The sequence below is a fragment of the Pinus tabuliformis genome, chromosome 1_1, assembly GCF_031772625.1.
Source record: "Pinus tabuliformis cultivar Carrire ecotype Pingquan chromosome 1_1, CPIR1, whole genome shotgun sequence".
Taxonomy (NCBI): domain Eukaryota; kingdom Viridiplantae; phylum Streptophyta; class Pinopsida; order Pinales; family Pinaceae; genus Pinus; species Pinus tabuliformis.
Window position 1 is genome coordinate 374,414,306 of NC_142297.1, and position 15,239 is coordinate 374,429,544.

General features: G+C 39.7%; 1 pseudogene; it reads left to right on the forward strand.

Annotated features, from left to right (window-relative positions):
- The first annotated feature begins 7,465 nt into the window (after positions 1 to 7,465).
- On the forward strand, positions 7,466 to 8,218 carry LOC149213184 (pyrophosphate-energized vacuolar membrane proton pump 1 pseudogene; annotated as a pseudogene).
- Positions 8,219 to 15,239: the final 7,021 nt, after the last annotated feature.

Below are 15,239 nucleotides of genomic sequence, written 5' to 3' on the forward strand. Positions count from 1 at the left end.
AAGATATTTCAAAGATTAACAAGGTGTCACAACCATAACATAACCTTGCACTTGTTGAACCACACATGGTATGATGAAGGAGAATGGTAGTTTTAAAAACCATTGGAAAAGCCTCCATGTACCACTCATAAATTGTTATGCTCTTGACCTGCGAGAAATTCTAGAATACCAAATATTCAAAGAAATACAACCGAGAACATAGAACAAAATGAGAAAATCAGCAAGTATTTTATTGCTAAGAGATGAAAGCAGTGTTCACTTGCCTCTTCGAGGGGGCAACCTCCAAGATAGCAGAGCTCAATTACAAAACAAGACTTGATATATCTCAATGGGGAGTCTCTATCCTTTATATAGGATTCATACATACAATACCATGGGTCATTACCATGGTTCTCTCAATACCATCTATCTAATAACATGACCCATTTGCAACTAACTGTGGTCCCTTTCTTAAATGCAGGTCAACCACTTACAATTATTAATATGAGCTTTATTGACTCTTTAACTAACTATAACTATGTGTCGACCCTATTACTTAAATAAAGGGGTTACAGTTGGACCATAACATAAATCCCAATGAGGTTTCTTGCAATCCTTATACAATGGTTGGAAAAGTAATTAGTGATGACTTTATTTTCAACCAAAATAAATAAATAAGGGGAATTTATCTAAATGACAAGGGAGTATTAATCCCAACTAACTATGTCCAATGGAAGTTCAAGTTCATGGTTTGAAAATATCATCTAGAAAGTTATTATTCATGGAATTCCACTAAAATTTAAAAGCATAGAACCTGCCAAAATTTGGAGCCCCATTTCAGATATCAAGCATCATCCACTACCCCAAAGTTGTAAAATATTCACATATGCTTGTTTTTCTACTTTCATTTTACATTTTGAATTAGCTGTAGGATTAATAACATTCCCTATGGCTTCCAAAGAAATATGTTGTTCCTTATAAAAACCATTTCTCACAACCCTAAAGATGAGAGCATAATTCACCATGAACTATATATTTTCACAACCTACGTTACTAGGGAAACACCATACAAGATTTTTCATGTAACATTTGGAAAATTCTAGGATGCTTATGGTTGAATTCCCACCTAGGATGATGTCTCTCTATGTGCCAAAATTGATAATCCTTCTCAGCAAGCCATGATGTCCATTGATTATTCTTGAATTACTTTTCCTCTAACTACTACATTTATTTATCAGATGTCAATACTATATAAGAATGTTGCACACTTGAACAATAAAAATCCTTCATGCCAATATTTAAAACCATAAAAAAAAATTAAATTAAAGCACTTATTGCCTCATTCCCTCCGAAAAGGAGTCCATCTTCTTGAAATTATCCTTCCTTTCCAAGCTTTTTCCTTTCGAAATCCTTCTAAAGAAGCAATTTTGGTGATTTCTCTCATACTAGATGATGAGCCCCAAAAATGTACAATTATTTGGCTTCATTCAACCTCCTAATTTGGCTTAGTCCACCATTCTCATTTGTTTATTGCATGTTTTTGATTATTTTTATGTTAATAGAGTGAATTTGGTTAGTCATTATGCCAACAAGTCTAATGGGTGCTTTGTGTAGCCTTGTTGGTCAACTTGGAGACAAAATTGAAGGTCTTAATGAGCACTTGGCAGCCAAATTCGTGGGAGAACAAGCTAGAGGATTTGTAGGAAGGTGTCCCCCTCATTTATGGACCCTTACCTCGAATTCTCCACCATCAGCTCGGAGTTCAAAGGCCACCAAATCAATGAGCTCAAGGGCAGCCAAGCAAGTCAAGTTGGACTGCTGTTAACTCCAAGTCTTGGGCAGCCAAGTCCCTAACTTTTAGGAGGACTGTTGGGTCCTCAAATTGTATAAATAAGAAGGCTTGGGGCCTCATTTTGGTTAGCTAGTGGTTGGTCATTTTTGGTAGCTAGTTGGTAGTCAATTCGTTTAGCTAGTTAGTCATTTTGTTTTAGCCATTAGTTAGCTAGCTTGTAGTTCGATTTTTAGGCCATGGATTAGCTTTGCTTTCAGCTCATTCTCAAGCTCTCCTTATGGACAGTTTTGATGTACTTTTCATTTCTTGATTAATAAAGATGGATCCAGCTTTGCACCAGCTCTAAATCGTTCTTGGGAGGCTGTAGTTCTTGGGGTTGGGCCCATCTCAAGCGCCCAGTACCTCCCTTGTTTATCTTTATGTGTTTTCTGCGTTCTTGAAATAAAATCTGCTCTTTAGACTTAATTCGTGCTTTGTTACTTAGGTTTCTTTTGATGGTTCAAGTAGCTTTTCATGTTTATAATAGATTGGTAGGAGTTTGTTATGCATTTAGACCTGTTGGCATGTTCTTGCTCACGTGATATATATGGTTCTCTTTGCAAACAAAGCTGTTGTTTAGTAATTTCATTGATAGTTGGATTGAGTTAGCTAGGACTTGGTTTGTTTGCAAGAATTCATTGATTTGTTTCAAGTAAACACTATGCAGGGCATCTTCATCACCTCCTCGTTCATTTGAGCCTCGTTCAGATCAGCTCCTCCATCACCAAGTCTGTTCCCTCATCTCCCATCTTCTCTTTTGCCAAGTAACCTTACTTTCTTCTCCATTGTCGTCTCAACTACCTTCAAGACAAGTCAGCCTTCCACATCATCTCACCACTCCATCCATTAGTTCCTAGGTCACTTCAGACCCCCATCCTACCTCCATAACCACCCATGCATCTTACATCAACCATCTATCCTCAAAAACCCAATTCGTAAACATCCTGTAGAAGAATTACAGAACATCCTGTAGAAACCAGAGTATCCTGTAGGATCCCCTGCAGACATCCTGTAGGAGGCCACTCACTCGGTTGCTGAGCTTCTGAACGTGAGGAACCTCTGTGGATGGATGCTAAGGATCCCTAGGGACCTCTCCTAGCCTCCCCAACCTGTCCCACGCTTTCCTTCCTTCTCCATCCCATCTGCACAACCAAACCCTAGTTAGCACAAGATCACAATCATTCCACACACTTAAAGGAAAAATACAAAAACATGTCTTTTATGATGCAAGTAGTTTAGATCCATGCATTTGCACTTATTAGAGGTAACAGCAGCATTGGTAGAAGTTTCATTCACATTCTTTGCATTATAGAGGTTAGACTAGTTAGATTAGGGTTTCCTAGGTTTACATGCTTTGATTTGCTTTCAGTTCATTGTGTCAAGTAGAGTAGCTTTCCTTTGAGATTAGCTTTCATCCATCAATTAGCAAGCTTCTTCTGAGAGCCTATAGAAGTTGGCTTGAGCCCTAGCGAACTTGTGCCAGCTGACCAAGTGACAGCTGCGACAAGAGCTAGTACTTGTGAATATAGCACCGCCGCTTCCAAGTTTGTACGAACTACCGGGTTGATAAAATTAAGAGACAGGAAGCCCTAGGAGTTGTAGCATTATTGCTACAATACTGGAGCTCACCATCTTTTTGGCGCCGTTGCCGGGGAAGCAGCAGAGTATTGGTGATTGTTGCTATTCTTCTATTTTCTACTACAACCTTCTTCTAAGTAGTTTATTTCATTTCCATTATGCAACTTGATTTATGCAAAAGTAGATTAGCCTTTCTTGCTTTCATAGATTAGCATTTCCTGCTTTCATAGATTAGCATTTCCTGCTTTCCTAGAATAGCCTTTCAATTCCGCATTTCAATTCTGCAAGTGTAGATTAGCATTTCAATTCCGCAAGCATAGACTAGCATTTCATTCTTGCAATTTCATTTGAGCAAAATAGAGTAGTCCTTTCCTGCTTTCATTTCAATTTCGCAAGGTAGTTAGTTGCAGTTCAATCTATTTCATGCCTTGTAGGAGTAGAGATAAGTTAGAAAAATGATTGCACAACCCCCCCACTGCTTCACACAGCCAACGTTCTTCTTCGATGGCTGTGATGAAAGAACCCCTGGGTGGACATCAAGACATATCTGAAGAACCTCTAGGGGAGAAGAAGAAGAAACATTCCTCTGAATCAAATGGCTACAAGTAGAGATGTTGGGAGCAACATCTTGTCCAAAGATGAATTTGAAAATCAGATCAAAGATTTCAAGAGTGATATGAGGCAGTTTCTTGCCATGCAACTGGATACCTTGCGAATCCAAAAGAAGCAAGAGGAAGCCAAGAGGGCTTTGGTCATTTTTTGTCCTAGGTGCCTTAAAAAGCATCCTAGGAACAAATGTCCAATGCACTCCCTAGAAGTGTGTTTCATCTGTGAAGAATACCATCCTACAGATCAGTGCCCTTCCTTGCCCAGAATCAAAGCTGCATATCAAAGAGCCAAGGGAGCCACTGAGTCACTCTATTATATGAACCAAAGGAGGCCACATGGACCTAGATCTTACCAGCAGGAACTGCAAGGGATACCCGAGACCTATTATGACCCTTATCAAGCCACTTTCATGCCTTCTTGGGATCCCCCTGCTCATCCTTCCTAGTCTACACCTCCTCCTTGGTCATATTCTCCTTGCTCCTTTACAGATCCATATTATACCCAACCAGTTGCTCATTCATTTCACTCTTATGCTCAGCCACAGCCTCAGTGGAATGCACCTTATCAGGAGTGGAGGCCCCAGTACAACTCTCATCCCACTCATTTTCCTCCACCACCTGCTCATCCACAACCATCGCCTCCTCCTCCACCAAGGCAACCCCAAATGCCTACCCAACCACAATGCCATCCATCTCCATCTCAATTTCACACCTCCACTCAGCTACCCGTACCTCCATTTCCAAAACCATACAATGGAGCAGCTCAACCCCATTGCAAATCTGAGGCACAACATGTGCAAATGATTCCTCGTGAGCTCAATGATGTTCACCAAAGCTCAGGAAAAGCATTGCAAAAAAGAGATCATCTTGAAAGCATTGAAGGATCACATCCAGCAAAAGAAGATTCAAAAGAGGAGATCAAAGAACCATGGGCTGCACTTGATAAAGATAAGACATTAGAAGTAGAGATAAAGAAAGATCCCTCATGGTTACCATTAAATCCTCCATGTACTCAAGAGAAAGATCAGCAAAAAGAGGAAGATGAGAAAGTCATGATAGAAAGTGACATGAAGAATGATCCAAATCAGCAAGATGACCAAGGATATCAAAGCTATATCGAGATATGGTTTCAGAAGGTCACTAAGTTGCAGCGGTACTTTCTTCCTCAGTTTTGTTTGATCCCTCCAAAGCCAGATCATGTGGTCTCTGAGATCTGGATACCTGTCAAAGCATGCATCTTGAGCCTTCACATCATTTTTTCTCTAATCTCGATGTGCACATGGCTCCATTGGAAGTATTCTTATACTTGAAAATGTTTTTGTTTTTCAAGTAGGGTAGGGTAGGAAAAAAAAAAAAAAGAGAAAAAGAAAAAATGAAAAAAGAAAATAGAAATCTAAGGTGAAAACCTCCTCGGAGGCGCCTTAGGTTGGCTCATTGATTGAAAACCTCCATGAGGCGGTCAATGGGTTGAAAAAAAAAAAAAAAGAAGAGAAAAAGATCTTTGGGTGAAAACCTCCCTTGGAGGCGTCCAAGGCAGCCAATTAGGGTGAAAACCTCCATGAGGCGCCCTAGTTGTTTTTTCAAAAAAAAAGAGAGAAAAAGAAAAAGAAAAATAAAGCTAATCTCCATTTCATGTTGCAGCAATGACATTTCAGGTTAAAGGAGGACGTTGCATGATAGGAGGAGCACTCAAATCAAAGACAAAGGAGTTTTTGTGCCTTCTACAGGAAGTTTCGTATCTTCTACAGGAAGCTTACAAAAAAAGCCAAATTGATCTCCAAAGAGGACCTGAAGGCTTGGAATATGTCCATGAGGCCTACACTCATCTATGTTTCCACTCCTCACCCCTTTTCCATCATTCTTTTCATGTCATTATGCTTCTTTCCTCAAAACTGTGTTTTCTACAGGATGCTCTGTACTTCTACAGGAAACATCCTGTAGAACCTTTGGACGAGCCAAATTCAATCTCAAAAGTGAATCTAATGGTGGGAATCTGTTGATCAGGCCTACAAGCACTTGTGTGTCCATCCCTTGCCTTTCTCCATCATTCGTCCACCTCCTTGTGCTTCTCATTGTGCTTCTACAGGATCTTCCTGTAGAAATTGTGGGAAACTAGACATGCATTTCAAAAAAGGGTTTGGCGAGCATGGTAGCTTCCTCAAAGGTTCAGAAGTCCTCCTGCAATCTTCCAACTCCTCCTCCATCATCTCCATACCTGCATCACAACCAAAATTCATTTTGTCATCCCATGCAAGCACATGCAAAATGCCTTGAAGCCAAAAACACATAGAGCAGAATTTGTTTTTGCCATAACTTGAGAACCATGCATCCATTTGACAAACCTTTCTATGGGGGATTGTACAAGGTCGATGACAACATGCCTGAGCAGTTTCATGCAATTCCGGTGCACGGTTTCCAAGAAATCAGCCTCCATAACCATCAGCCATTTTTTCATTTCCTCCATAACCGTGCATCCGTTTCAAAACCTGTTTCATGGGGAGATGCATGTGGGTGATAGTAGCCTACTCAAGCAGTTTCAGCGAATTCCGATGCATGGTTTCCGAGAAATCGAGCTCTGAAATCTTCAGTCATTTTCCACTTTTCTCGAAATCCGTGCATCCATTGATCACGAATTTGCTATGGGAGATGCATCATGATGGTAGGAACATGCCCACCAAGTTTCAGCTCAATCTGGTTTGCCGTTTGGGAGAAATGGAAAAAAGAAGTTCTGGTCCTGTGAAAATTCAATGGCAGCAGGTTCAGGATGCAGATCTGAACGTGGAAATGAATTCTTGTTGCATGCATCTGGCTAGAGGACACCTGTACAAGAAAACCAGCCATGGATTAGCAGCCCAACCATCATGCAACCATAAAATCAAATGCATACAGCAATGACAGCCCACAGTAGCTCACGGCTGCCATTCAACTTCGAGGTATGTGACAAACCCATTCTTCTATTGCATAAAATTAATTTGGAAACTGCATGAATGAATGAAATGGTGAGATTAAGCCACGAAATAGTGAGGCTCAACCGATTGTCTTCTCTAGCGCTCAAGGAAAAAATCACGCAGCATGATCGGCCATTCACGTGAAAATTAAAAAAAATAAACACAGTTAATGGTAGTTGAACTCCAGTGAACAGGATGTCAATTAATTAACGGAGAGAAGAAGACATGTATCACTGCAGTTTGAAAAATCTAGCGCACATGTTTTTTCCACCTCATCACAAATCACGGAGAAATTGAAGACGGCTTGGCTGAAACTCATGAACTGCTGTTCATCGACACTTTCCACGTCCTCAACTAAAGTGTGCACAATTAGTTAATTGGTTCTCTATCATCAACTCATTTGATGATTGTTTTATTTCTCTCCGAAATTGTTGCAATGATCATGATTCACTCGAAGTGTATTCAAATTCAGATGGAGATAAACGAAAATTAGCAGAACATCTTAGAGAAAAATATGTGAAATGGCTAGCAAAACTTATTTCAACATCTTCAAATATGGTCTCGGTGGTTCTTCCATGGCTCTGTTTGGCAGCGTAGGTGGTGGTATTTGCACCAAAGCAGCAGATGTAGGTGTTGATCTTGTTGGCAAGGTTGAGAGGAACATTCCTGAAGACGATCCACGCAACCCAGCTGTCATTGCTGATAATGTTAGTGACAATGTTGGAGATATCGCTGGTATGGGATCAGATCTATTTGGGTCCTATGACTGAATCTTCCTGTGCAGCTCTGGTTGTTGCATCCATATCATCATTTGAAAACTCTCATGATCTTACTGCCATGTGTTATCCCTTGCTTATTAGTTCAATGGGTATCATTACTTGCTTAATCACAACTCTGTTTGCAACTAACATATTTGAGATCAAGGCTGTGAAGGAAATTGAGCCTGCATTGAAAAAGCAACGTATTATCTCCATAGTAGTGATGACTATTGGCACTGCTGCTGTAAGCCTAGGTGCATTGCCTTCATCCTTCACTATCTTCAATTTTGGTGCCCAGAAGGTTGTAAAGAACTGGGAGCTTTTCTTCTGTGGTGCTATTGGTTTGTGGTCTGGCCTTATTATTGGTTTTGTCACTGAATACTACACTAGTAATGCTTACAACCCTGTCCAAGGCCGATTCATGCAGGACTGGAAGCAGCAACTAATGTTATATTTGGGTTGGCTGTGGGATACAAATCTGTTATTATATTTGCTATTGCAGTAAGCATTTTATGAAGCAAAGAAAGCTGCCACAGTCGGAAAGTATTGTCATGTCAGGAACAGAAACGTGAATCAAGGATTAACCAATGGAAAAACAGTGATTCCCATCCAGCTTCGGCATGCAATATCTATTCTCGGGCAGTTCATTGAAGCTAGCAGACTGTTTCTACAGGAAGCTAGCAGACTGTTTCTACAGGAAGACAGAACAGTTTCTACAGGAAAGTGAAAAGAGGGAAGCCAAAGGAGAAATCGGCCAAGATGCTAGCCAAGGACGTCACCAGGGCCATCAAAGACAAGGGGAGATATTTGGTTGCTCAGAGGATGAGCAACACTTTCAGTAGGGGGGTGATGATGAGCCCCAAAAATGTACAATTATTTGGGCTCATTCAACCTCCTAATTTGGCTTAGTCCACCATTCTCATTTGTTTATTGCATGTTTTTGATTATTTTTATGTTAATAGAGTGAATTTGGTTAGTCATTATGCCAAAAAGTCTAATGGGTGCTTTGTGTAGCCTTGTTGGTCAACTTGGAGACAAAATTGAAGGTCTTAATGAGCACTTGGCAGCCAAATTCGTGGGAGAACAAGCTAGAGGATTTGTAGGAAGGTGTCCCCCTCATTTATGGACCCTTACCTCGAATTCTCCACCATCAGCTCGGAGTTCAAAGGCCACCAAATCAATGAGCTCAAGGGCAGCCAAGCAAGTCAAGTTGGACTACTGTTAACTCCAAGTCTTGGGCAGCCAAGTCCCTAACTTTTAGGAGGACTGTTGGGTCCTCAAATTGTATAAATAAGAAGGCTTGGGGCCTCATTTTGGTTAGCTAGTGGTTGGTCATTTTTGGTAGCTAGTTGGTAGTCAATTCGTTTAGCTAGTTAGTCATTTTGTTTTAGCCATTAGTTAGCTAGCTTGTAGTTCGATTTTTAGGCCATGGATTAGCTTTGCTTTCAGCTCATTCTCAAGCTCTCCTTATGGACAGTTTTGATGTATTTTTCATTTCTTGATTAATAAAGATGGATCTAGCTTTGCACCAGCTCTAAATCGTTCTTGGGAGGCTGTAGTTCTTGGGGTTGGGCCCATCTCAAGCGCCCAGTACCTCCCTTGTTTATCTTTATGTGTTTGCTGCGTTCTTGAAATAAAATCTGCTCTTTAGACTTAATTCGTGCTTTGTTACTTAGGTTTCTTTTGATGGTTCAAGTAGCTTTTCATGTTTATAATAGATTGGTAGGAGTTTGTTATGCATTTAGACCTGTTGGCATGTTCTTTCTCACGTGATATATATGGTTCTCTTTGCAAACAAAGCTGCTGTTTAGTCATTTCATTGATAGTTGGATTGAGTTAGCTAGGACTTGGTTTGTTTGCAAGAATTCATTGATTTGTTTCAAGTAAACACTATGCAGGGCATCTTCATCACCTCCTCGTTCATTTGAGCCTCGTTCAGATCAGCTCCTCCATCACCAAGTCTGTTCCCTCATCTCCCATCTTCTCTTTTGCCAAGTAACCTTACCTTCTTCTCCATTGTTGTCTCAACTACCTTCAAGCCAAGTCAGCCTTCCACATCATCTCACCACTCCATCCATCAGTTCCTAGGTCACTTCAGACCCCCATCCTACCTCCATAACCATCCATGCATCTTACATCAACCATCCATCCTCAAAAACCCAATTCGTAAACATCCTGTAGAAGAATTACAGAACATCCTGTAGAAACCAGAGTATCCTGTAGGATCCCCTGCAGACATCCTGTAGGAGGCCACTCACTCGGTTGCTGAGCTTCTGAACATGAGGAACCTCTGTGGATGGATGCTAAGGATCCCTAGGGACCTCTCCTAGCCTCCCCAACCTGTCCCACGCTTTCCTTCCTTCTCCATCCCATCTGCACAACCAAACCCTAGTTAGCACAAGATCACAATCATTCCACACACTTAAAGGAAAAATACAAAAACATGTCTTTTATGATGCAAGTAGTTTAGATCCATGCATTTGCACTTATTAGAGGTAACAGCAGCATTGGTAGAAGTTTCATTCACATTCTTTGCATTATAGAGGTTAGACTAGTTAGATTAGGGTTTCCTAGGTTTACATGCTTTGATTTGCTTTCAGTTCATTTTGTCAAGTAGAGTAGCTTTCCTTTGAGATTAGCTTTCGTCCATCAATTAGCAAGCTTGTTCTGAGAGCCTATAGAAGTTGGCTTGAGCCCTAGCGGACTTGTGCCAGCTGACCAAGTGACAGCTGCGACAAGAGCTAGTACTTGTGCATATAGCACCGTCGCTTCCAAGTTTGTACGAACTACCGGGTTGATAAAATTAAGAGACAGGAAGCCCCAGGAGTTGTAGCATTATTGCTACAATACTGGAGCTCACCACTAGAATATGATGATGATGAGACTATAGACGAGGCTACCTTGGGAATGATGAAAAATATTTTTTGTTAACTCCCCAATTAAAAACACACTATGAGAAACATAAATACCATGCTTATATACATGTTAGGGATTTATTTAGTAGATAAATATAGTTCATAAACACTACCTCTTGGATTTATATCTTGAGCATATCATATTATCCTTAATAGTGGAAGTAATGTTTCTTGAATATTTTACATAAAAAATGAAATTGCAATGGAAACTAATGGTGATAATTCTATCAAAACGTTATAGAGTATCTTAAGAAATCCTACTTGGCTTATAGGGCTGTACTAACGTGCAAATATTTTATGATTGGATCATTGCTTTCTATTTAGTCTAAGAAGTTTATGATTAAGAGCTTTCCAAGATCTGGGCGTCGTGGAGACCCCATTGTAAGAATATGGTGCAATCGGGATTCGTTAAAATCATCATAGCAGGCAGCAGGATGAAGGATCGGGATTTTGGTGACAGTACAGCGGTGGCGGAAGGAGCGGTTAGGCATAAGTACACACAACGAAAGATTATTAATGTCCGAACTATGAATGGAGATGGTGGCAGTTTGCCTGACTTCACATCAGAGGGAATGAATAATGATAAGATGGTTGGGAGGAGTGGTTCACCGGAGAGTGACCGGCGGCATTCGAAAACCGGTCATTGCTGTTTCTCCGAGGCAAGGAATTTGCTATATAATCAAAGAGGGTCGATTATGAGGGCATTGAGCGAGCTCATAATCTGGGTAAGAGTTGAGGGTTCCATTGAACGGCATAAGAGAACAACGACCAGTCTTGGCAATCAGAGAACGAGGAGTATCAGACCCTCGGGCATTATGGAAACCAGACAGAAGCTGAGGCAAGCGACGGAACATCAGGGTGTAGGGGAGGAGAATAGTAATCGAAAGGGCAAAAATCTTATGCAGAAGGAACCTCCATTCTCAGTGTGGGAGGTAGAGGATGACTCGGAAGAAGACGTGACCCCGGGCGCAGTAAGGGATCGTGGGTGCCACCATGAGCACCTGGCTGAGGAAGGAAACGAGCAGGTGAAGGCGGACCATTCTGGTTCTCGGGACATGAAGATCCGTCGCTACGGTTTGAGGAAGCGCAGTGCTACACCTGACAAGGAAAAGGACCGGGATGGCAAGAGAGTCAGAGGCCGGAAGGGGCACGAGAAGGAGGAAGGGGAGACTTCCAGGCGTGGTCAGGGGAAAAACAGAAAACCGAAGGAGACGGTTAACCACCGCGTTCGAAGGGCCGAGCAGGCATTCCTCCGTTACTCCAACCAGGCAGTGCGCAAGGTCATGCAGCGGCTTGAAGAGGAAGCGCTTCAGGAACAATCCGACGAGGAAATGGAAGATTGGACTTTTCTCCTCCATGACCCGGGACAAACCAGAGGGCGTATGTCCTTATTTAAACAGTCCCTTCACATCTACTGGGTGATGAAGGGGATTATGGCTAAGGCGTTGACACAAGTGGCGAAAGAAATGGTTAATTTAGCTAAGGGGGATCCAGACATTCGCCGTGAACTGAGCTTCCTTCGTATAGCCATGATGAAACAGGAGGAGGCCATGATGAAACAGGAGGAGAAACTGGATGCTATCCAGCAAATGCTGATTCGGGACCAGCCAGAACGTGCGGAAGCAGCGAACCAGCAACCTGAGGGAGACAATGACTGATACGAGATATGTTTAGAACTTGCAACAATTTTTTTGGTTATTGCTTTGTATTTGTCAAAGATAGGAAAAAGCATGTAATACAGAGCAGTAGTTTTAGCAATAGTTTTAGTAAGTTACAGGATTGCATAGTTTATCTAGCAAAGACTATCAGACTGTGGACCTACTTTTTTTGGGCTGCTATTAAGAACTATAGGTGGAACTATGTCCCGGTTTCCCCTAGAGGGCGGGCAGAAACTGTTTTATGAATGCTGTAATGTTCTGTTTGATCAAGTTATAGAATGAGCACCATCTTAGCTTACAAAAAAAAAAGAGCTTTCCAAGATCTATAAAACCACAAAGTTAAAATAAATTACTCATGAAGATCACAAAGTATGCTACCCTAATTGAGATTATAGATTGTTCACTTTATCTCTCAGCAAATGTAAAGATATATGTTAATCTGGTTGCTAGAGACAAATCCCTAATTCATAGATCTAATTATAACTAGAATCGTGATACCTTCTCCATAAATTTCTAAAGAATCTTAACTATGCCTTAGAAATGTATCTCGAAGCATTAATGTTGTACAAGATATTACTTATTGATTTTGGGCTTGGGATGCGAGAGATAAAAGAGAGATTGATCATTCTCAAAGTAAACACTCACTTTTCCATACATAATGTACCTGTTTTACCTCGCACCATGTACCCATTTTTTCTAATAATATTATAAAGCTTGTCATGTGCATAAATAGGGCATATATCAAAAGGTATAATGGACTAATGAGTTAGGAAAGCTTCCATAGGGCATATCTTGGAAAGTATAGAAAATCAATGGATAAAAGTTTTACCTCATGTAACATGAATATCTTATTTTATCTCCTCAAATTTTCGTTGTCTAAAACATCACAAAATGGAAAAATGACTCATTCACTTCCTAAACCAATTTTTTGCTTCACTTTTAAAATGTCAATAGTATTCCCTAGGTTCTTTTGCACACTTTGAATCGCTTTGAGCTTAGATTTTTTTCAATTATACTCAAGTCCCCCCTACTTGTAAAATTGGGTGAGCTAACTCATACTACATGGCTTAGTCAACTTGACATAATCTTATTTCATATCTCCTCATTGTGTTGGAGTTAGCACAAGCAACATATATCAACATATATCTTTGGAAATGTCCAAGAATAATGATTTGAACCATATATCCTATGCTCCCATTAAACTAGGTATATAGAGTAAAAATGAATTCAAAGATAAGATATCCAATCTAGGTGTCAAAAGTCAACAACAATATTTCCAACAATCTTTATCTTCAACATCTATAGTCTTCCCATGTCTTTCACATTAATTAAAATAATATTTCCAACAATCTTTGTTGGAGAAATGACATGAACCCACGATTTTCACGATTTCTATCTTGAAGACCAGGCTTCAATAGATATCGGACACATTAATGTCAACTGAAAAGCAACCCCTAAACATGAAATACTTTAGGATAGTTTTTTGGGGATTTTTACCCATAACATTAGGAATTGCCCATGGTAAAAGTAGGTTGTTTGTTTGAGTTGAGCCTAATGTAAAACTATAAATAAGTATGCAATGTTCTATGATAGGTATGGCTAATAAATGGACCATGCAAAACAAACATTCCTGTAGATTAACTCTTTTTGTCAATTTACAAAAAGTGCACGAAGGGCTTAGTTTTGTGAAGGCTTCTAAGGTTAACAGTATTGGGGCCTTTGGGCCTAATAAAGTATTACAGGTGCTTAACATTGAGTTTGTGATTTAGGCCTTATGCCTTGTCCTCAAGAATTTGGGTATTAACAAAAGCACTATTAGAACTATTAAAAATGGTGCGTGAATGTCTTAGTAATCGTTTCTAGCATTGAAGCCATAATAAATGAATTTCACAAAATTGGTCACCCAACTAAAACTGGAACCTCAACTGAAACCTATAAATGCCATATTTATGCAGGAAATGATTTCAGAGTGATAATAAGGTCACAATATTATATATCTCATGCAATGGAATTAAGGGTGGTGGTTCAATGTTTTATTGATGCATATATCAACGTTAATGGAGTAGGTAGACTACATTACTCCTCAAATGGGCTTCCTGATATGCCTGTAAAATTGCTAATGGATATAAGTCCTATTTAATGTGCACAAACTCGAAGTAAATCCATTTACATAGCGAACTAAATAAATCAAATATTCCAAATAGTTCATATAGGCTTATTGCAATTTATGATTAGCTATAGGATCAATTTGTAAGCAATGGGAGCGATATTGAGAGATTTAAGGCTACTGATATCGTCCAATGGAACACATTATGTAAAAAAGTTCGTTGATTTTGTGTTGCATAGTTTTCTCCTTTGTAAGCTCTAATTCATTTAATGGTGTTGACAAATTCTAAGATAGAATTAGAGGATACTTTCTATATAGTGTAACAATGTCAAAGGAGTGATTATTCATTCTCTACAAATTTATTAGTTATGAAGGTAGGCATGAAACTATTTTTTTCTACCATATTAGGATTTTGATGCATTTTCTAAAGCAGAAGGAGATAATTTTAGCCTACTAGTTGATCAGTAACCCTAGAATAATGGCATTTAATATCTAGAATAATTCTAGGAATCTTAACAAAGCCTTATATTAGTTTGGGTTAATCAAAATTCTTGTTGGGGAAAAAATTAAGAAGTGACAATTAGGATCCTTGTTTAGTAATAAATTATTTTATTGAGGCATTAGAAGAAAAAAATATTTGTCTAAAGAGAAAAGGAAGAAGAGGTAGGGTTTTTTCAAACCCTTACCCTCAAGAAGAAAATAAAGAAATCAAAGAAACTCTAGTAGAGAGAGGACACTGAAATCATAGAGACAAAAGAAATTTTAAGACTAGAGTCTATGATGATACTGGAAGACGAAGATTCTACTAAAATAGGAGATACCATAAAATCAATGCTACTTCAGAAAGGATAATTGTT